Raw genomic sequence first — 24481 nt, 5'->3', positions numbered from 1 at the left:
GGACAGGACCAATGTTAGTCATATCCCTGTGCCTTTTGGGTCTGGGAATGCCTCCCCTGTTTTTCTGGTGCAAAGTTGCACCATCAAAAACTGTGGCACAGCCCATAGGGCTCCATTATAAAGGCTTATTTAATGCCCTCCAGCAGCGCAGCCCCACCCACATGGTTCAAAACGACTTAGGATGCTGACTAAGGGAATGGCCAATGGGAAGGGTCCCTGGCACTGGCCAAGCCCCTTCCCCTGGATCCAAAGGGACCCCCAGCCCTTTAAAAATGCCATCCAGGATGGCCCAGTCCTCAGAAGGTATGGCATGGCATGTGATGCTGTCTGACAGCTACCTTTCATTAGGGTTGCCAGCTCCAGGTTGGGAAATCCCTGGAGATTTTTGGGACAGTGTTAGAATCAGCACCTTACAAACCTGCCGTCTGGTTCAGATTCGTGGATGATACATTTACTATTTGGAGCCACGGTGAAGAAAAATTAATGGACTTTCTAAACCATCTCAATAATATCCATCCAAACATTCAGTTTGCCATGGAAAAAGAAAGTGAGGGTTGTTTTTAATGGCTTTATTCGGCCGAATTTTTTTCCGAACTTTGAATTCCCGCCGAATTGAACGGATCCGAAGTGGGGGAGTTCGGACTTCGGCATATCCCGAATCTAAACGGGCCGAATCCGGCCGAATCCGAACTATACCGAATTTTTTTAAATTCAACAGCCCTACCGTGCAAGATGGATCTGTGAACCACAGTTTCTCAAGGAAGAAATTAATCATCTAAATCACGCACTGCTAGCAAACGGCTATTCCAGAAATGAAATCAGAAGGGCCATTAAACCAAACAAATATCAGAAAACTCAGGAGAAACAGTCTCCCATAGGAAAGGTGTTCTTGCCATTTATTAAAGGAGTCACTGATAGGATGGAGAAACGTTTGAAAAAACATAACCTACAAACAGTGTTTTAACCCACCAAGAAAATACAACAGATGCTACGATCAGTAAAAGACAAAAGAGACCCCCTCACCTCTGCAGGAGTATATCGTATACCTTGCAGTTGTGGAAAAGTTTACATTGGGACCACAAAAAGCAGCATACAAACAAGAATAAAAGAACATGAAAGATACTGCAGACTTGGCCAACCTGAGAAATCAACAGTGGCTGAACATGGACTGACCCAAACAGGACACAGGGTCTTATTCCAAGACACTGAAATACTGGAAAATTCTACCAACTATTTTGTCAGATTGCACAGAGAAGCCATTGAAATTCATAAACATCAGCACAACTTTGACAGAAAAGAAGAGAGTTTAAGAATGAATAAGGCTTGGCTTCCTGTCCTGAAAAACTCCAGACTAACAAAGACTACAGTCCACAATAGCCATGCAGATTGGATTCCACATGTTAACAGATCACTTCAGGATACAGTGGTTCCACATTAACATTCCACACCCTCATTAGCACATTATCTTGATATTTACAGGACAATGATTAGCACATTACCTTGATAATTTTGCAGGCCAATGACTCAGCTCAAACCCAACCCCTTTCTGACTATATATATTACTCTTCCAACACACTTGACACTGAGAGACACTGTCCTTCAGTGTTACTCCTCTGAAGATGCCTGCCACAGCTGCTGGCAAAATGTCAGGAAAGGAAATACCAAGACCACGGTCACACAGCCCGGAAACCTACAAGAACCGATGTTGCCATAGAGTCCACCCTCCCAAACAACCACAGTCTCCAGAGGAATGGTACCTCTGCAGTCTCCAGAGGAATGGATCCTCTGCAGTCTTGAGGTGGGCCACCATCCCTGACGGAACAGCAGGTCCCACTTGGAGATTCCCATTTCTCCTGTGGTTCTTTAAAGGGGCAGGGGTGCAGAACACTGACTGGCAGCTCAACTGATCGACATCCTGCCCATACTGTACACATGTAAAATGCTCTTCTAACATATCCACCCTGATCCAGCACAGCAAGAAGTGCTCAAACAGATCTCTGTTTTTTTCATTTGATTTGTTTATTTAAAACATTTCTAAGTCACCTTTCCACCCAACTCACAAGGTGTTTGTTGTGGAGAGAGGAAGGGAAGGAGATTGTAAACTGGTTTTATTCTCCTTAAAAGGCAGAGAAAGTTAGCATATAAAAACCAACTTTTCTTCTTAAAATGTAAAATCACAAGATGGGATTTTTCTGTAATGAAAGACTTATTTTCTGTTTCAGTGGGGAAAGAAAACATTTAATCCAAAGTATTCTTCCAAAGCATCTTTGCTAAGAGACAGATGTTAATAATGCAAACATCAGAGCACACATTTCTTCTTAGTACTTTGGGGGTGGGAGCAGTGCAAGAGAAATGAAGGTCAAGTTTTTTTTTAATCAGCTAAGCATAAGAAATTCACAACCTCCAGGGCAACACTGTTAATATACATTACTATAAGTCATGAATCAGGAGCCTCTGGTGGTGGAAAATAGGTTACAGCTTGAGAAACTAAATTATGTGCATGATTTAGCTGTTCGGCACAATATTATTTTGTATTAGGCTGCCAACCATCACACGTTCTAATGATTTGATTGAACTGAAGTTCAAACTTTAGTATTTCTGCCAATGCAAATTTATTTTTAAAGGAATCTGTCAAAATCCTTAAAGAACTACTGACCAAAAAATAATTCAGGTAAACTCCAGAAGCAAGATTTTTTGCTTTGTGAAATGTACAAGACTTTGTGAAATGGACAATCGAAAGCCCTGCACTTCCGCTTGTGCAAGATCAGTGGTTTTCAATGAGTTCTGTACAAATGGAAGTATCCGTGGGAGAGGAAGTACTGTGTTCTGTGGCCACAGCAAACTGTGTTTCAAACACAGTCATCAGATCCAACAACTCATTTGGTTTCGTAATGGGAACCATCCTGACCATCATTTCAGGTGTTCCCCTCCCGCCTTGAATGGAGGGCTGATGATTTGGTTCGTCCCAAACCGAAAAACAGCCGAATTTCCCCTGATTCGGCTGTTTTTCGGTTCGGGACGAACCGAACTCAAAAAAGGTGGGAAACGGGGAAGCCAAATTTGCCGACTTCAGGGGTTCAGCGAATAAATTTGACAGATTCGGCCACCCCCCGTGCCTTCACAAGGCTTCCATGAAGGTATGGGGGGGGGGCTTTAAACAGGTCTGCACCTCCCAGCTGGGAGGCGCAGATCTGTTTAAAGGGCCCCACGCGCAGAGAGCGCAGAGGGGCTTGACAACCCCCCGCCCACCTTCCTGGGAGTCCCGGGAAGGGGGGTGGGGGGTCTTTAAACCCCTCTGCGCTGCCTGCGCAGAGAGCGCAGAGGGGCTTGTTTAAAGGGCCCCCCATGCAGAGAGCGCAGAGGGGCTTGACAACCCCCGCCCACCTTCCCGGGAGTCCCAGGAAGGGGGCGGGGGGTCTTTAAACCCCTCTGCACTGCCTGCGCAGAGAGCGCAGAGGGGCTTGTTTAAAGGCCCCCCCGCGCGCCTTCATGGGACTCCTGGGAAGGCACGCGGGGGGCCCTTTAAACAGATATGTGTCTCCCGGCCGGAAGGCACAGATCTGTTCCACCCCCCCCTTTAAACACCCCCCTGTTCCACCCCCCTTTAAACAGGTGTGCGCCTCCCGGTCGGGAGGCACACATCTGTTCCACCCCCCCTTTAAACAGGTATGTGCCTCCCGGCCGGGAGGCACAAATCTGTTCCACCCCCCCCTTTAAACAGATCTGCGCCTCCCAGCTGGGAGGTGCAGATCTGTTTAAAGGGCCCCCCGCGCAGAGAGCGCAGAGGGGCTTGACAACCCCCCGGCCACCTTCCCGGGAGTCCCGGGAAGAGGGGCGGGGGGTCTTTAAACCCCTCTGCTCTGCCTGTGCAGGCAGAGCAGAGGGGCTTGACAACCCATCCCCTCTCTTCCTGGGACTCCCGGGAAGAGGGGTGGGGGGGTCTTTAAACCCCTCTGCTCTGCTTGCAGATCTATTCCACGCCTCCCGTGCACAGGGAAGAGGGGGGATGGGTTGACAAGCCTGAAGGCGCGCGGGGGCCCCTTTAAATAGATTTGTGTCTCCCGGCCGGGAGGCACAGATCTGTTCCACCACCACCACCACCTCCGCAGCTGGGAGGTGCAGATATTTTTAAAGGGCCCCCCGCTCACCTTCAGGGAAGCCCCCTGAAGGCCTAAAGGGGGGCAAAATTTCCCCCGAACTCCGGATCTCGCCCGAATTTCGGGGATCCGAAGCGGGGCAGTTCGGACTTCGGCATGGCCCGAATTTAAAAGGGCCGAATATTGCCAAAGCCGAACTGTACCGATTTTTTTTTCAACAGCCCTACTTGAATGAATTGAATCCCTAAGACTTCTTTTTCCTTACACTGAATTTCTCATGCATTTTAATGGATGTTTTTACATTATATGGGATACTAATTATACAGATGATCCATAAATGGTATACAGCATATAAGCTGTGTAAAATGGTATAAAAGAAACAAATGTAGCAAGAATATATACAATGCAAATGGGCAGAATGAAAAATCTCACAACAATAACTTCATGAACACCAAAGAACCGAAAAAAAAAACAATTTCTACATCCCTGCTCTTTTGTGTCCCGCAAATCCATTCTTCTAGCACAAAGAACCTTTTCCTGACACAAGAAACTCTTGCATTGGTGAATGACTTCTTGCACCAGAGTAAAGCATCACTATAAGTGGAGCAGATCAATGGATCTAGTCCATAATTTTCTTGATTTAGCTCTAGAGTTTTGGGAAAATAATATTCTGATGCTTTCCCCAGCTGTTTGACTCTCAAAGGGCCAAACAAAATTTGATGGCAAACTCTTGGCTGCCACAAGGATGCTGCGGCCCTTTGCAAGTGACTTTAAAATGCTGGGGATCTTGTGGCATTTTAAAATGGCAATGGCGTCCTCTTGGTGGCCACGAGTTTGCGGTAATGTTTACTTTGGCTCCAAGAATGGCTTGCATATTTTGAAGGGAAGGAACACACACACATACACAGAAAACGAGTGGAATGAATTGCAGCACATTCTCATTTTGTTTCCACAATAGGCTGCAATGACTGTTGGTATTCCAAATATCTTTTAAACTTTATTTGCTGACTTTCTTGAAGAATTAAATTAGAGTTAATAGCAAATTCTATGATCACCTAAGGTCATAAAAGCCCCACCACCCCCAGTTCCTCAAGTGAAGGACAACAGAAGAGATTGTCTGGTGTGTTGTTTTGGCCTGAAAACGATGGCAAACATTCATTTAGCAAAACAAACTGCTTCTGCCATTACTCAAAGTGACTCCCGCAGTGATAAGTAACCAGTGACCCTAGTGCAAGGTGAAGTCTAGCACCCACACAGGGCTGCAAATAATTATCCTCAGTAGTGAGACAACCTCAACAACTCTGACATTTCCTAAAAGCCTATGTCCCTCCCCCCCAGTAGGTTATTATACAGGTAGCACAAAATGTTTTCCTAAAGGCCAGCCACATATTTTCAACTCACACAAGGACTGCATGCTGTATTCCAATCCCCCTTTTTTGAATGAGAAGCAAAATAAAATAAAATAAATAAAATAAAATAAAATCAACAAATTGCAGGTAGCTGAGGATGCTCTAAATCTATAACACGGCTGATGCTTCTGCATAGAGGTCTCGGCTTTATAGGCTGTTTCAGAGGCCAGCAGGGCAATTAAAGTTTCTGCCTGCTGTGCAGTGCAGATTCTTACCAAGAATGAAAACTTTTACCAGCCCCTGTAGAATAATAACATCACCATTTTATGCCATTTTTTGGTTGAAGAAAAACTAATTTGTTCATAATGATTTATGAAATTCCATACATAAAAAAGGAGATGACCTGAAGCCATTAGGCCTTAACCTCTTCAATGAGTTAATAATAACATTTAGATGACTGGTTGATCCTGGTTAAACAAGATTTTATTATTACTTCCCATTCAAATGAATATATCTAGAATCTGGGGTAGAGTTCCCAGGTTCCCACTGAGGGGGAAGGCAAACCCCTGCCCCCAGATCCTGTTTCTTGTCATTGCTCTTGCAGCCAGAGGGGGGGGGGGGATAATGTAAAAACAAAAGCTGTCAGCATGATGTCACTTCCAGGGGAAACCCAGAAATGATATTAGTCTGTCAAGAAGCCATAAGACTCACTGTTCCTTGGGTTCTTGATTAGGTTGCAGCGTACACACAAAATGACTAAAACCTGGGATATGAATCCTAACACCCCAATACTGGTAGTCATCACCAACCCCTTCCTCTATCCCAAACAGTTAGAAGCCAAAGGGGGCAAGCCTCCAATCTTCTTGGGAGTCTAATTGGGAAAACCGACCTTGCAAGGTAGACCACCTGCAATGTGATTTTCACACAAAACAAATATCTGGTAGGTCTAGGAACTAGAATTAGATTGAAGCCAACCTGAAGCCAAACCCCCCCCCCCCCACAAGAAATAGGATTAAGGTAATTTATTAAAATTGTGCAGAATACTTTCAAAACACAAGCAGTAAGAAAGGCAAAACAAGAAAACTAATTCAAATAGCTAACTACACAGTAAGCACTGGTCCAAGCTGGATTCATTCATGTCCAAACTAAAGATTATGTTTATAAAAATATTAGAATGTAAATAATTGTTTAAAAGACTAGCAGTGCAATCCTAAACAGAATTACACCCTTCTATGTCCTTTGAAGCTAATGTTTTAGGATTGCATTGCAAAAGTTCTGTGAGTGGGATGTCTCATGTCTCCACAGGCTCTGAAAAAAGCTGGCCAGAGGAAGCAAAATGGCAAAAATTGTCTGTCTAATTTCTGCCTGAAAAACCAAATGTTTCAATTTGGCTCTCTCTAGGCAGTTTTCAAGACCTTAAGCTCCAAGCATGTGGTTGTGCAATCCTGAAATAAAAAACATTTTGGAGATTTTATATGGACTCAATTGCTCTACTGCTGTTTCACACAACCCATTTAAAAATTTCATGCCTTGAGCCAGTTCTGTCCATTGTTATTTTCTTGACATTTTTTGTTGTTGTTCTGGAACAGCTTTTCCAACATTTTATGAAACTGCCCACTGAAAAAGTATTAAAGAGTGTGAAAAAATAGTTAAAGGAGACCTACGTTTTACTATCCCATATCTGGAGTTGGAGATATACAGGCAAGTATTTTGTAATGAAAAATAAAATGTTAGCACAAATGATATTGGTCAGTATTCATACTATACCTACTTCAAGTGTATTTGTATTGTTATCCAGTATCAAGTTTCTTTGCATTTCTTCTTCATAGTAATTGTAATGTGACTGCATTACTATTTAATTTTGTTATTGTTATCTGCTGTAATTATTTTATAGAGTGACATTTCTACAGGTCATGGGGCAGGAGCCTTAACATTCAGATCTCGTGTAATAACTATACTTCGCATACCTGGGGATCACAAGTTTACTGGAAAAAACAGTGATGTTCTAAGCAGAATTACACCCTTTTAAGCCTATTGACTTCTGTGTACTTAGGGCCAAACTAGATTAGACACTATCCCCAGTTCACTCTTGTGATGCACCACAACTTTAAAGAATGTGTTCCCACCCAGGAGTTCCTTCAAACTGGGCCAAAGGGCCCGATTCTGGACAGGACTACTGCAGTGCAGGGTTGGAGTAGATCCTGCCTTCCCCAACCTTTTTTTCTGACCCAAAATGGCACCAGGGAAGTATGAGGGCAAATAATGCCCTCAGCATCATTTGAGGTTAGCACAGGGAAAAGAATGATCCCCTTCTCCCCCCACAGCACAGTGGTCCTAACCAGAACAGGGCCCCAGAGCAGTTTAAATGAGTTTCTGGATAGGCTCTCACTCTTTAAAATGGTAGCTGTCCCCAGGGATGCCTATTTCATCTTGTTTGGCCCTTAGACGTGTGTAAGTCCTTGGTTTCAGAATCACCTGGAGCCAGGTTTGCTGGGGCCAGGCGAGAGGGTGGCATTTCTGTGCTGGGTTCGGGGGCTCGGTGGGCTAACTAACTAAAGAGCAAGAGTCCAGTGGCATCTGAAAGACTAACAAAATTTCTGGCAGGGCTTTCGTGAGTCACAGCTCAATTCTTCAGAAGAACTCACAAATGTTCATACCCTGCCAGAAATATTTTTAGTCTTTAAGATGCTACTGGACTTTTGCTGTTTTCTACTGCTTGAGACAGACAAAAATGGCTACCCATCATAGTCTGAACTAAAGTTCTTCCTCAAGAACTATAATTCCTGGGTGTCTTGCAGAGAAGGACTACTAAATTAATTTTACTCTGGCTCTGCAGCATGCATATATTCTTTATTTCGTATACTCTGATACTTTCAATCTCTGGAGATTTAAGTCACTTGCCTATTTAGAGCCAATTGTTCTCCCCCTCCCCAGTTTGGATTCTTTTTCTTTGTTAATTTGTTGATTTGTTTTTTTAATAACCATCCTCTTTGTGGAACCTTCTTGTATATGAACCTGTCCATAATTGAATTTATCACTGGAAGCCCTTCTTCTAGTTGTCCCACCTTTTGAATTAAAATTGGTGTATACTGGAAACATCCAACACCATTTGAGTTTTCTTTTAGGAGTCACATGGATCAACGTCCGTAGATTTTCATACTTGAGGGTTTTATCCCCCCCCCATCTATCCAGTCCTCTCACTGTCTGTTCTTTATATTTAATCTTTTGTTGATTTGTAGTTTACAACTGTTTTAATTAATAGTTTGTGTGTGTGTAAAGTGCTGTCAAGTCGCAGCCGACTTATGGCGACCCCTTATGGGGTATTCATGGCAAGAGACTCACAGAGGTGGTTTGCCAGTGCCTTCCTCTGCGCAGCAACCCTGGTATTCCTTGGTGGTCTCCCATCCAAACACTATCTAGGGCTGACCCTGTTTAACTTCTGAGATCTGACGAGATCAGGCTAGCCTGGGCCATCCAGTTTAATTGTTATATAATCCTATAATTATTGCAAGACACCCAGAAAGTCTAGAAAACAGAAAAGTGGCATACACAATTTCTAAATAAACAAATATGGGTTTTGTCCAGGCTCCTGCACTTTTCTTAACTCTCCAGGGAGTTTTTATATTACTTTTTTCATTCACAATGCCTCCTTCTTCTCTTAGAGGTTTCTGCTCTGTTTCATGTCAGTGATAACCCCCTGGGCATTTCTTTTTGAACACGTTTCATTTCCTTTCTGTGTCCTTCCCATTACCATTACCCATTTCATTCAACCTGGCGTTTCTCAATTTCATCCTGAATTTAATTCAGTCTTCACTTTTTTCATTCCCAGTTTAGTTCCAATGACAAGACGCTACCTTTAGAATGCTGAAGGCTTCCGCTCCATTTTGCAGTAGGTAGGCAGGATGACAGCTAAGGATAACTCCTTAGTCTCTGCTATAGCAAACAATTGGAGGGATGACATTTTTTTAGGAGCATTGCTTGAATATCTCAGTCAACAATGTCAATGAATGGCCATGTTCTTTAAAGCAGAAAGTGCTTGAATATGCAGATAGTTTCAGTTTTATATTATATTTATACTTTTTTATTTATACTTCTTAATTGTATACTTTTTCAGCATTACATATGAACAGGTATCTTCTTTGGGTTAGGGCAAGAGGACTCAATAATGTTGGAATGAAGCCCAAGAGGACTCAGTACTGTTGGAATGAAGCCCTATAATTATTCCTGGTTTTGCCTGCCGGTGACTTGTTCTGTGACCTTTACCACTTTGCCCTCTGTGCTGCAATTTTCTCTTCAGCAAAACTTCATCCCTGTCTGTTGAGACCAGGGATGCTGTTGTCCCATCCTGTACTAAATCAAATGAGGCACAAGGTGCACATTGACTGGTTGGGGAAGTTAATTGCCCAGCTAAGGGGGATGGCCAAGGAAAGAGCATAAAAGTGTCTGTCCACCTCCCACCCAGGCATTTGTTGTGGGCTGTTAAGGCTACATAGGATTAGATGGTCACTTCAGAAGCAGGCATTTCTGGGATTTCCTGTGACTGGCACTTAAGGGGGCTTTTTTTTTTTTTTTTTTGCCTTGTCCTAGCCTGGTCCTTGTGACTGGTTAGACCATAACTAAGTTGGATGGAATAAGTTGGGCTGCACATTATAAGTAGAAAAAAGGAGGCTGCACCAAGGCAAAATGAAGGCAAGAAAACAAATGGTGCAAAGGGAAAATAATTATTTAATATGTTCTATCACCCCAATGTGTTTTGTGTATAGCTTCCTAGGGAGAATCAGATTCTACTTAACCACGTTCCTATGCATGTAATAAAGCATCGGGGTCATATAACTTCGCACCATTTGTTTTCTTGCTTTCATTACAGGTAGAACAAATTGACAACAACCCTGAGCAGAGTGGTGTGATACAAGTCAATAGATGTCTAAATGATGCAGGGTTTGCATCCAGCCATCTTTTCCACAGGTCAAAAAGAGAGGCGGATGTCTCCTTTGACCCTCAAAAAGGCTATGCTAGGAGTCATGGTACCTACAGAGAAAAAGTTGTATGGATCCAACCCATACATTGTACATATGAGTGTCATATAAATTGTACATAAAAACATTTAAAATGTACACACAGTACAAACATGTATAAAAAGCAAAAAAAAAAATAAAAAGCAGAAAACTGAATCTGTTGGTGGAAAATATAAGCAATAGTAAGAATATTGAGATGTGAGCATAAGAAGTATTCATGTGTTAAGTATTTCATAAATAGATAAAATATCTATTTGAGATTTTTCATCCTTATTATTCACTGTCAATTTATTCACTGCCCATGAAATTATCTGGCAAAGATTTGCTTTTCAAGGGAAGAGCATTCACTGAGAAACATAATAAATTACAACTCATACTGCTTCATGTTGATGACAGGTTAAATTGAATATTTTTGTCCAATTGAGTTCTGATTCAAAGATTCATGCAGATAACATTGTTGTAAGATATATTCTAAAAATAAATAGAAAAAAAATATTTCATACAAGATCGTCACTTGAATAAATATCTCAGTTCTGGACAAATTAATCAGTTTATGTCTTTCTGGGGTGCACCCTTGTTTGGAGATGGTACAATATACTATGTATTACTGCACATTAATCATGTAGTACAAATGTGTCTGCATCTCTTGAAGCAAACCTTCCAATATAGTTGGCTTTCATGTTATTTCAAAGCATCATGATGCCATCAAACTCTAAACCAGCGGTTCCCAAAGTGGGCAGTACCACCCCCTGGGGGGGTGGGATTACCTAGTGGGGCACTAAGAGGCAAGGGGGCAGCAGGGGGCACTAGAGGTGGCCACCTTCAACTGTATTGTTGGATAGGGTAGGGGGCGCTGGGATTGCATTTGTGAAACCAAGGGGGCGGTGGCCCAAAATGTTTGGGAACAACTGCTCTAAACCAAGGGATCACTGACTGGTAGCCTGCAGAGCACATCTTCTGTTGTAATGTTTCTTCAATGTATGCAGTTTTTTTTTTCCCAAGGAGCAACTTGCTTCTTGACTATTAGGTGTCTCTCTCCTGTTACAGAAGAGACAATTGCAAAGTGAGACTTGGTAGTGCCTCATCTTAGCAATCAAAGTGGTGGCAGGGGCCAGGATTGCCCCATGCTGCTATTTACCTTACATGCTCCTCTCCTTTGGGAAATGTAAAATCACTCCCGTGGTTTCAACTGAGTAGTTTCAATCCAGTGCTGCGGATGTGAGAATTCTCATAAAAGAAATGAGAACCTGCAAGAGCTTGTGGGAGGCATAGTCACAACACATGCCCAGGGTTGCCAGCTCCAGGTTGAGATATACCTGGAGATTTTGGGGGTGGAGCCTGAGGAGGGTGGGGTTTGGAGAGGGGAGGGACTTCAATCCCATAGAGTCCATTTGCCAAAGAGGCTATTTTCTCCTGGTGAACTGATCTCTATTGGCTGCAGATCAGTTGTAACAGCAAGAAATCTCCAGCCACCACTTGGAGGTTGGCAACCCTACACATGCCTGATATAAAGTCATTGTGACAGACCCAAATATAACACAAGGAGGGGTAACATGCACTTCGATCCTCAGTACTACCTGTTTGGTAGGGTTGCCAGCTTCAGAGGTTTGGGGTGTTGCCTCAGAAGCAAAAAATTGGAGTAGCAGTGGGAGCTCAGGGTAGATGTGATGTCACACTAAAACTTCTGTTTCTCTTAAAATCTATGGCTGGGATCTCCAACGTGGTGCCCATGGGTGCCATAGTGCCATCTGACACCTTTCCTGGTGACCACTTTTAGAAAGTGGGCAGGGGCCAGATGGGGCTATTGCCCAGAAAGGCATCTGATTGGCTGTGCAGATTTTTTAAAAAAAACATTGCTTTGGCAGCACCTGCCACCACAAAGCTGCTACACCAGGACTCCTTTAATCCTTTTGCATAGTTTCCCAGAAGCGCGAGTGGAGAAGGACGCATACAGGAACATAGGAAGGCATAGGCCCCGAAAGCAACTTGCATGGATTCCAATCTTGTTAGAGTAGTAATTTGGATAACATTGTCTTGGCAGTGTTTGGAGTTCTGTACCTTTCCATGTAAATGTCAAGAATACCTCTTCAGCTAACATGCAGATAAAGCAACTGAGGTCTCTGTACCCAGTACTCTTTTTTCATCACTTGTACCATCTTAATGAGTTTAGTTACATTTTGTTATTGAAGAGACTTGGGATTCTTCAAAGAATTATAACTATAGGAAACTGTGCACATAATAAGTAAAGTCAAGGAGAGAAGTCTAGAAGTATTAACCATTAGAAGCAGCAAACATGTGAAAAGCTGAAGATACAGAACTCTTTTGATCTTACTACAGAGAAGAAAAGGTTTAGAACAAAAGAAACATTTTCATCTTTTTATACAAGTAGGAACAAGCTAAACATGAGAAGAAGAGGCAGGGTAAAGATCTATTCCTGCTTTAATTGAACCATATATAAATGTTGTTTATTACAAGTAAGATTTTTTTAAAAAAATCTTGTAATTAAAAGAATTGTGACCCAGTTCAGCTATCGAAGTCCTTCAACTTCCTTTACAAACTTTTAACATCTACCAATGCTGGAAGTACTATCTAATTTTAATCTGGAGCAGAATATTATTGGAATCAACTTAATTAGAGTTTGCTAATGAAATGGGCAGAGGGAAGGCAGCATGGTATAGCCTGATCTTGTCAGACCTCAAAAGCTAAGCAGGGTCAGCACTGGTTAGTATTTGGATGGGCAACCTCCAAGGAATACCAGGGTTGCTATGCAGAGGAAGGCACTGGCAAACCACCTTTGCTAGTCTCTTGCTTTGAAAACCCATAAGGGGACGCCATAAGTCAGCTGCGACTTGATTGCACTTTACACACTCACAATGAAATGGGTATGAAAAGGGCATTTTAGTGCGGGCCACATGTACCCCAGACTGATCCCAACATTTCCTCCTTTTGCACTGTTACATGAATTCGAGCCAGCCCTCACTAGCTGTCATTTTTTTCCCTTTTGAAATTTGTTGTCTTCTCTTCCTGCAAGAAGTGAAACCGATGCCACTGAAGGCAAACAAAGCTAGTGCCAGGTAAGATGGCAGACATCCCAAGTCCCTATCTGCTTCAGGAATAGGGTTGCCAGCCTCCAGGTGGTGGCTGGAGAGCTCCCGGATTTACAACTGGTCTCCAGATGAGAGATCAGAGAAAATGGCTGATTTGGAAGTTGGATAAGGCCAACTTAGGGACAGGAGGAGCTCTTTTGTAGAGTGAGATGAAGCTGGAGTGGAAGGAAAGGCTGAATTTAATGTATTACTACAAAATAACAAATCTTTTACTTCAGGTCTCTAGTTACTACTGACCTGTGAATGGCCTGAAGACAATCATAGCAATGAATCATAGCCATGATGTCCTGGAAGCCTCCAGGTGAAATCTCAGTTGAGCTGTGAATTCACTGGGTAGACTTCAGGAAGTCATTATTTCTGAGTCTTACCCCCAGTCCCCTGCCCAGTTACAATATGGGGACAATTATACAGGCTGACCTTATATGACTGTTGTAAGGATTAAATAACTAATATATGTGAAATTTTCTGAGAACATAGTAGCACATGTGCTGTGTGAATACTAAGAGCAATAATATAAAGAATGTTTTGCGTTTCTAGAGTAGAGGTTAGATCCTGTTGAAAAGATCTGCATGTGCAATAGGGGGGTAATCACCTCCTCCTGAGTCCACCCCCCAACCCTTCCCTCACATTGCTGCTGGGAGTCACACATACCTCAGGAGCAGCATTTCAGAGAGCATTTGGGGCTGCTTCAGGAGAGGAAGGAGACAGTGAAATTTCTCTTCCATGTATGGAGTTCAGATGGGATCCAACACAGAGATATTTTAGCATAAAGGAAGAGCAAGGAAGACCCAATGCCCTTCTTAGCAACAGAGTTGATCCCCAATTACAGACCAGTTGTCTATTTATATGTATGCCTTATTCTCAAACAGTACAACCTTATGCAGGTAAAAGAGCATAACTCTTACATAGGAATCTGCACTGTAAAGCACCGAGAGTTCCTTGCAAAACAAATTAAAACCACCTCCCAAACAAAACAAGCCATAAAACCCACTTCTTAACAGAAACTATAGCATATCTACAATAAAACAGTCAGTTAAACATTCCAATTAAAATTAAAACGCTTGGAGGCTTTTATTTCCAAGGATGCCTGTAGCTGATATGGCACCTATCACAATCGCTAAATCCCTGTTGCAATAAATGGAGTTTAAGGAATCTCTCAGCTAATAGACTGTTGTCTAGGCTAATTTTTGTCACTTCAATAAATAATCAGTAAATCTGCTTCTTTCTCTGTGTGCAGAAGAAAAGATTGCTATAAATCATCTTTATGATTACATTTTTATAGACCTGTTATAAAGCTAAATCAATGCTGTATGTCTGGAAAGCAGCTATAATTTATATCAGAATTTGGACACAAAATCAGATTGGTCTGAATGTAGGTGTAAATATGTATTGTATGAATACATTATGTGTATCACATTTTTCCAGTGGAACATAAACATCACTAAACTTCATTGCACTTTCAAATTGGTTATTTCAAATTGGTACTTCAAATCCAAATTGATATGTCAGAAATCACATTGATTATCTCTCTCTCCCCCCGCCCCTGCCGCTTTTAAAAAAGTGTTCCCTGGAATTTGAGATGCTACTGCAGTTTTATAGGTTGTACCCATAATTTTTGACCCAGTATGTTGATTCCACCTCATTTCAATGAACACAGTCTCCAGTGAGTCTCCAGTGAGGTCATCCATTAACCCCTGCTGCTGTAGAGGATCAAGAGGAGAGGACATAGCATACCTTGAGCAGTAACTGGTGGTTCAGAAAGCTGACCGCAGTGTTGCTGCAGCATTTTGACTGCACTGTGCAGGCCAGCCCAGTCAGGTCTCCTCAGGTCTAGGTAGACCTCCTCCTGAGGTCTAGGTAGAGAGGCTTGAGCTGGAGGAGAGGCACTGGAGCACAGGCTCATATCTAGTGGACTGGTTGATCCAGCAAGGCAGCTTTCCCCAGCCTCAGACTACGCAGGCTGGAAAGTAATCAGGCTCATCTGCCCTTCTGGCAGGTGTTAAGGCTTCCCTTGCAGGGTATGGCAGTGTGGCTTCTGGTGCCAGATTTGCTGGGCTGGTTGGAGAGGATCATGATAGTATGCATTATAGAAGATACATTATAGAAGTTGACAGACTCATTTGCTGCAGAGTTCAAGGAGATACGATAACCATCTTCAAGTACTTGAAGGGCTATCATATAGAGGATGGTGCTGAGTTGTTTTCTGTTGCCCTAGAAGGTTGGACTAGAACCAACGGGTTGAAATTAAATCAAAAGAGTTTCTGTCTAGACCTTAGGAAGAATTTTCTAACAGTTTGAGCAGTTCCTCGGTGGAACAGGCTTCCTCGGGAGGTGGTAAGCTCTCCTTCCCTGGAGGTTTTTAAGCAGAGGCTAGATGGCCATCTGTCAGCAATTCTGATTCTATGACCTTAGGCAGATCATGAGAGGGAGGGCATCTTGGCCATCTTCTGGGCATGGAGTAGGGGTCACTGGAGGTGTGGGGGGGAGGTAGTTGTGAATTTCCTGCATTGTGCTACTGCTCTACCTTAATAACTTGATTGCTAAGTGATCCAATCACTGCAACGCAAGTATGACAACATACATATATATATAGAACACCTCAGACAAATATGCGGTTGAAAACAGATTTTTATAAAACTGTAAATCGGTAGTACATGGCACAATGGGAATAGGGATGAACTGGCAAAAATGAATTTTACAAGTATAGTTAATGAATTATAGATAAAATGTAATTTAGTTTATATAATATTAGTATAAGGTAATTTTTTAATACTGTCAGAGTACTTCTCCAGAAGTCCAATGGTGGCGGGAGACACATTTAAGGTGGGTGGTGGGTTCGGTCACTGTTTATTCCATAATATTATAATAGAATATGAAAAACTGTAGTACAAGTGCTCTTTTTGTATTTTAGTATTTTTGTTTTTTTTGTTTTTAGTTATTTGTTTATATGATTTATAATTTGTTATGTATTTTTGTGTTATTTGTAAAAAACAATAAAAATTTATATATATAAAAAAAGGAATAGGAGAAGAAGAGTTGGGGTTTTTTTTATACCCCACTTTTCTCTACCTACAAGTAAAGTTTGAAAGTATAATGGTATTTTGCTTAAGTACAAAACAGAAAGCTGAAGCTCTCCCCTGCACTGAATGAATTACGTGCTATTTTTATTGAACCAAATACTTGTTTAGACTGGAGGCCTTTGAATCCTTCAGGTCCTTCTTCAGGCAAAGGTATTCACAACAACAAGAAGAAAATCAAATATATTTTTGTTAGATATCCAGGGTGATAAATGAAAATGGAAGGTAGGCTATGCTGCAGTTTATTTTTATTGTTGTTCAGAACAAAAGGGCTCAAAGATAAAGAAATCAAAGTCTCCAGAAACAATAGATCAACAAATAAAAATATGTACTGAAGACATAACATTTTTTTCAAACAGGCATTCCTCCATAATTGGGTTCACTTGTGTTTCACCAAACCTTTGTCCTAGACCAAACCATGTAAGAGACAAGACTTTGTAGCCCTGACATTAAAAGCTGAAGAAGAACTGGCAAATCTTTCTGGGTACTGCATTGATTAGTCTCAAAAAGCTATTAATGTAAATAAATAGTGTTAGGAGGAGAAGATAGAAGGTAACTTGCGTGATAACCTTGCTAAGTCCAACTTCTAACGTGTGTGAATTTCTTTTGTATTTTTGATTTCATTTTAATTTAACAAAATTCTGTGCCACTTCTCTGGGGGTCGGGGGAGTCCAAAACAATTAACAGACCATTTAAAATCACAAAAAATAAGAGAACTCAAAACAGATAGTTGACAAGTGAACTGATAAGAAGTTAATACAAAATAAGTCTGAACTGGTTGGTGCTTGCGTTTAGCAGTATTCCAGGAGAAGATAAACTGTTCCTGACAATACAGTTCCTTGCCTGTTCTTTTTAAGATGACTCTGAACACTGCAGAATTCACCCAGATAATTCTCTAGTTTTTTTACACTCCACAGGTAGGCCAGGAAGCCATGGAAAAACCTGATATATTGAAGATTTTCCACTTGTGAAAGCAAACCACTTAGACTTGCCAGAAAGGTTGCAACAAAAACGCAGTCTGAATCACCCTTTCAGTTCCCCTAGGGACAAGAAAATCTTTAAAAACTAACATGCCATTTCCTAATGCAGACCAAAACAAGGCAGTCTCATCACAACAGGGGATGTTTTCTTCACAATCCTACCGAAGATCAGTCAAGCCTAATTTGCCATGCCTGGCATGCACCAAGGTCAGGATCTGCTGTCTTTAAAAAGGACACACAAGATTGTTTCAGACTTCTGGGTAGATAAGCTAGGCTTCAGCTGTGTTACAGGCCTAAATAAAGCACACGTACATCTTGCATCTATTAAATAACTAGCAATGGACAGTTTGTTTCCATAAGCATCAGGTAGAGTTGCCAACCTCCAGGTACGAGCTAGAGATCTGCTATTTCAACTGATCTCCAGCCGATAGACATCAGTTCACCTGGAGAAAATGGCTGCTTTGGCAATTAAACTCTGTGACATTGAAGTCCCTCTCCTCCCCAAACCCCGCCCTCCTCAGGATCAGCCCCAAAAAACTCCCATCAATGGCGAAGAGGAACCTGGCAACCCTAGCATCAGGGCTTCTGAAGTTGCTTTTGTACCTGGAAAGAAGCCATCTTGCAACAACTCCTACACCACAATGGTGTATTTGCAGCCTCCCAGACCCTCCCAGGAGAGTTCCAATCCCAGAAGAGAATGCCTAGGGGCCATCAGCCCCACACAGTTTCAAGCCAAGTATCTGTGCCTACAAATTCCTAGAAGTTCTCAGCTGGCCAACATCAGTATTTCAGAGCTCATTTAGGCTCTTGTTGTCGAAGAGGCAATCCCTACTTTTCTTACTGAGTGGATGATTTCACACAACTACCCTCTCCCCAAAATAAATAGTTTCCTGATGCTGAGAAAAAAATGTAAACTAAAAATCTCACACCTCCTCTCTGATTTAATGGTGCTATAAAGAAGGACCCCTAACTCTTCAAGGGAAAAAAACCCAACAATGAAGATTGAGACATGTTCAGTAGAAAGTACTATATCATGCAATGTTAATCATTAATTCATTATTGTTGAGAGGTTTTCATTCCGTAATATGCACACATTGCATCAGATGTTTTCTGGAAAGTCTGTTTTTGAACAAAGCAACTGGTACATGAGGAAAGAGATATGGCTGCTTCAAAATGTTATGGTTCTCCCCACAACCTTTCTAGAGTTGCCAGATCCCTGCTGAGGGCAGGGGATCCCCTGCTTTCAACCCCCTCCCCCTGGCACAGTCAAGTTGCCGGCAGGGGTGTTGCCAATCCTAAAATGAGGCCAGCCAGAGACAAATGGATCACAATATACATGCAGAGGTGGGAACCTGCCCTAAAGCAATATATAGCTGCAAAGTTATTGGCTGATACAGACCCAAATGTAACCCTCGCCGTGGCAAAATTTTTATCTATGGTTTTTAATGATACCTCTTTTTAACTGTACTGTTTAGATATAATATTTTTGTATGTATGGTTATTTATGTATTATGGAATGTACTGAATTTGTTTTGCTTATGACCAGTTGGTCCACAAGCATAAAGAATGGAATAAAGGAAATAAAGGTATAAGCTTTTGAGAGTCAAAGCTCCCTTCATCAGATACCTTAGCCAAATTCAACACTCAAATGTTAAAATGACCTGTAGTCAAGAGTCCAATTACTTATAAAACTGTATTCTTCAAATTCTAGTAGGAGACAAGTCCACTGATCTATTTTGTAATGTACCATATTCATGGAGATAATTCACAGTGGGTAGCCATGTTAGTCTGTTTGCAGTAGTCAAAAAGGGCAAGAGTCCAGTAGCACCTTAAAGACTAACAAAATATTTTCTGGTAGGGTATGAGCTTTCATGAGCCACAGCTCACTTCTTCATGGAGAACTATGAAGGAGGAGCATGAAAAAGTACGTCAATGGGCTTATGAGGGTGTGACTATTCTTAGAATTGTATAATTGTCTTCTTTGTTGAATGTTCTCTCTGTATCTCAAGTGTATCTATGAATTCTTGTTCATCAGAGCCAAGTAACATTGTCCATGTTGCACTGAACTGGTGGACCCAAAGGCACTTGGGTGTTACTGGAAGAATCTTCCATTCAGACTCCTTCTGTGAGTTGAAGACTCATTCCATCAACAGAAGGGCATCTTAGGACGCAACCCATTATTTGCCCTTGATCCCAATTTGGATACGATCTTGTAGTTGCTACATAACGTTGAATTTATGTTGAAATATAATGTTGAAATAATGTTGAATTTCTTATTCTTGTTGTTATAAACTGAAAATCTCTGTATCAATTTCACTTCTCCCTCATGCAAAGCCTTGCACTATGACAGGGAGCTGGTGGCCAGCCTGCTCAAACTCCACCCAAGAGAGGCAGCTCCCAGCCCACCCAAGGTGTGGGAGGTGGCACCCAGCCAATTGGGGTATTGCGCCAGGCAGACTACCTCTCTCACTCCTTTGGGAGGTGGAGCTGTGGGGCAGGTGCGAGGCCCATTTCCAGGGCTGTTCTTTACTCCCAGTCTGCCCTGCCTCCTTCCACAAAGGCCAGAACAGCCCTGGAAAGGTCCCTGCTCTTCCCCCTGCGGCTTACTGCAGAAACCAAGGCTTGAAGGCTGGCAATACTGCATGGTTGCTGAGCAATGCAAAATAAAGGAGAAGGTGGCTGCACCAAATACGGGTCAAAAGAACAATTAAAATGGTGCAGGGGGGGAAGGTTGTTTTATTCAGATACAGTGATCCTACACATTTCTCTCTCTGAAATTCTGTTGCTGTATGTGTGTATATAACTGTGTGTGTGTATATATACAACCATATAAATCTCATATAACATGCATATACCGTATGAATGAATCTACAAACATTAAAAAACCAGAACAGAAAATCAGAACTGCTGATAAAACATAGGAAATGAAATAGTTAACACTTATTTATCCTTCAGTAAATCCTCAGCTTAAAATTTCATGCACGTTTATGTTGAAGCACTACTACATAGCTGTCTAGATGTGGGGTTGGCTGTGTATGAAGTCACATACACAGTTATACTGAGTCAGATAGTTGTTATCAAAGTCTGCACTGGCTACTCTAACTGGTAACAGCTCTTTAGAAACTCGGGTCAGGATCTTTCATAAAAACTACTGCCTGATACCTTTTACTGGAGGTGCTAGAAATTGATTTGTATTTAGAAGTTCTGAGGTTCAAGTGTTCTACTACTGAGTTCTACTACAGTTGTTGTCATACTTAACTTTCACTGAGATTCTATATAAAATATCTTTTATTGGAAATTCTGATGCAAAGTTTTGCTTGCAATTAATGCATCTGAAAAAGCTGATTATTTATTATTAAATATTTTGAATAGGAAGCAAAACTAAATGGGAGCTGCAAAGTTTTCTTTTTGTTCTGCTGTAAAAACAGTGCATTTGAGAGGGGAAGGCAAAAAGTGCAGATTATAGTTGTTTTACCACTGCAGGACAATTCTGAATGTAGTTAAGAATGATGGAAGATGATTCCCATGCCTCAAATGTATTCTCAAATCTTTTAAGCATACATTTTACATGCTGATGCTTCAATCAACAAGAGTCCTAACTTTTTTTTACTGTTCTTGCTCCTGTGCCTTCAATATCAGCTGAGCATACAAAATACAGAAAACAATCCATTCCAAACAAAGCTTCATCTCCTAATTTCTGCATATTAATCTTGGAACAGTAGCAAAAGCCAATACAAAACAGTGGCAACCATTGGATAAATAACATACAACTGTTATAGGTCTTCAGTGTACCATTTTATTGCAAAATAAGTTGCATAGATGGCACACTGAAACCATAAATTTACAAGTGTATTGAGGCTTGGGAAATGCTTGTGAGTGTTTCCCCTTATAATACACAATACAGAAATCAAGTTGTCATGTGTCATTTTATCAGATGAAATATCAGATTTATATTTTAAAAATTGAGAATATCATCTTGCCTTCAATTCAGAATACAAAGACTTTGGAGAAGATTAAATATTTAAAAGCATGAAAACAACCCCTGGTACATATGATAGTAAAGGCTCAGCAAATTACAGTCGGAGCTATAATGTAAAGTCTGACTGAATAATATCAATCAGACTTAATGGAAAGCCTATCAATATAACCCTCATTCACGTTTATGCCCCAACTACAGATGCTTATGAGTAAGAAATTGACAGCTTTTATACAAGTGTCCAGGAAGAAATTGATCACACACCTAAGTAAGATGTACTGATAACTGCAACACAAAAGTAGGAAAGAAAGCAGAATCAAATAATGTCAGAAGATTTGGGTGAGAAGCATATAGCCAAAAGAAATGAAAAGCCTTGATGGATGACTGATGAAGCTCTTAAAATTGCTAAAGACAGATGAGAAGCAAAAGTAAAAGGTGACAGAAACAGAATCAAAAGTGTAAATGCAGTGTTTCAGCAACTTACATGTAGACACAAAGAGAACTATTATAATAACCAGTGTAAAGAAATAGAACAAATAAGGAAGAACAAGAGATCCATGAAATCAATGGGAAATTTAAAGCATGGTTAATCACACTGAAAGTTCAGCAAGGAAATACATTAATTGAACAGGACAAAATAAAGAAATTATGTGAAGTATACATTGAAGAACTAAACAGAAGAGATGAAAGGATGACACATTCCTTCCAAGAAGAGTCTTTGAAAAGAACCTACAGTTTTAGAAAGTGAAGTGAAAACTGCAATGAGAACAATTGGAAGAAACAAATCACCAGGAGCAGATGGGATATCAATAGAGCTATTCCAAGCCACAGAAATGGAGTCTATCAAAATCTTGGTATACAAGAATATACCAACAAATATGGCAAACACAACAATGGCCTACACTACAAAAAATGCTTAAAACAATGCTCAATTTACATTCCAATTCCCCAAAAAAGAGACATCAGAGACTGCAGCAACTATTGGACCATCATCATATTAATTTCTCACACTAGTGAAGTGATGCTCAAAATCTTACAACAAAGACCGTTACCATATATGGAACAAGAAATGCCAGCTGTTCAAACTGGATTCAGAAAAGGAAGAGGCACTAGAGATTGTACTGCAAATTTGTGTTGGTTAATGAAACATACAAGAGAATTTCAGAAGAAAATCAGCTTGTGTATCATAGATTGCAACAAAGCTTTTGTCTGGGTGCATCATGAAAAGTTATGGTTGGTTTTTAAAGAAATGGATGTGTTACATCTGATTGTTTTGATGTTCAACGTATACTCTGGGCAAGAGGCTACTCTTAAGATGGAATATGGTAGAACAGAATCAGCAAAGGAGTTAAACAAGAATGTATTTTATTTCCCTATCTCTTCAATCTGCATGCAGATCATAAGGCAAGTTGGATTAGATTTAGATGAAGGTGAAATGAAAATTGCTGGAAGGAACATTAACAATTTGAGAAATGGAGATGACACCAAACTACTGGCAGAAAAGAGTGAAGACTTGAAATGACTACTGATGAAGATTAAAGCAGAAAGTGCCAAAGCAGGATTGCAGCTGAACATCAAAAAGACAAAAGTAATGACTACTGGGAATTATACAACTTTAAGGTTGATGATGAAGAAATTGAAATTGTTCAATATTTTCTATTCCTTGCCTCTATCATCAACCCAAAGGGAAACTGCACTCAAGAAATCAGAAGGAAATTGAGACTGGGAAGTAGGGTTGCCAGGTCCCTCTTTGCCACCGGCGGGAGGTTTTTGGAGCCTGAGGAGGGTGGGGTTTGGGGAGGGAGGGACTTTAATGCCATAGAGTCTAACGGCCAAAGCGGCCATTTTCCCCAGGTGAACCGATTCCTATCGGCTGGAGATCACTTGTAATAGCAGGAGATCTCCAGCTATTACCGCTGCTCAATTGACTTAATGCTGCTCATTATAGATCAGGCCAAAAAAGAAGCAGTTAATATCAAAATGGATATACAGAAAACTAAGCAAACTCTAGAGACAAAGATGGGTCCTGACAGTTTCAAAATCCAGATGGAAAAATTGGAATTAGAAATAAAAAAATACTCTGAAGACATTAAGGATTTCAAAGCCAAAAAGTTTAAAAGGGATAAGGATGATTATTCCTCTAAAAGGGTTTACTTATGGTACTACTCTGAGGAACATAGAAATGAAAGACGATATAATCATGGTAGGATGGGGGGTAACAAACCTAACAAACGGCAGGGATACCAAGGTAATAATCGATTTAGTGAACTGGATTCTACTAGTGATTCCATGACCAGTTCTAGCTCAAATAGGAGCTATGGGCTTCGCCCCCGGGACGAAAATATGCATTTTTCCGACAAGCGACCGTACAGGAAAAAGATAACCTGATTGTTAATTTGTCTTCCAGAATTTTGACACCTGTGGAAGAGAAAGTGTTGAATTTCGGTTTAGGTTTTGTTCCCACCCCCACATACTCCTCTTTTCAGACCCGTGTTGACTTATTTAAACTGTTTAGATTAATTAAATTAAAAGATCACTTTAAAACTGTTTCTGGTCCTTCTACTCCATTCCGACCCAAATCAAAATTTAATCCCAACAGCACAAATCCAATGATCTATGCCTTCCAAAATGCAGTCACTAGAGATGTACAAAAACTAGAAAATGCAAGGGTTCCAAAACAGTATAATCTAACCACAATTGAAAAGAATGCCCTTGATAATTTGGCTTCAGATAAGAATATAATTATTCACCCCGCTGACAAAGGGGGAGCAATAGTCCTACAGGACAAACAGGATTATGTTGAAGAAATTATGCGCCAATTAAGCCAAACAGAGTATTACCAAAAAATCTCTAAGGACCCTACAGACATTATTTCCACTC

This window comes from Euleptes europaea, chromosome 9 (assembly GCF_029931775.1).
Source record: "Euleptes europaea isolate rEulEur1 chromosome 9, rEulEur1.hap1, whole genome shotgun sequence".
Lineage (NCBI taxonomy): Eukaryota > Metazoa > Chordata > Lepidosauria > Squamata > Sphaerodactylidae > Euleptes > Euleptes europaea.
The sequence above is the reverse complement of the archived record's forward strand: the minus strand, read 5'-3'. Positions refer to the sequence as shown.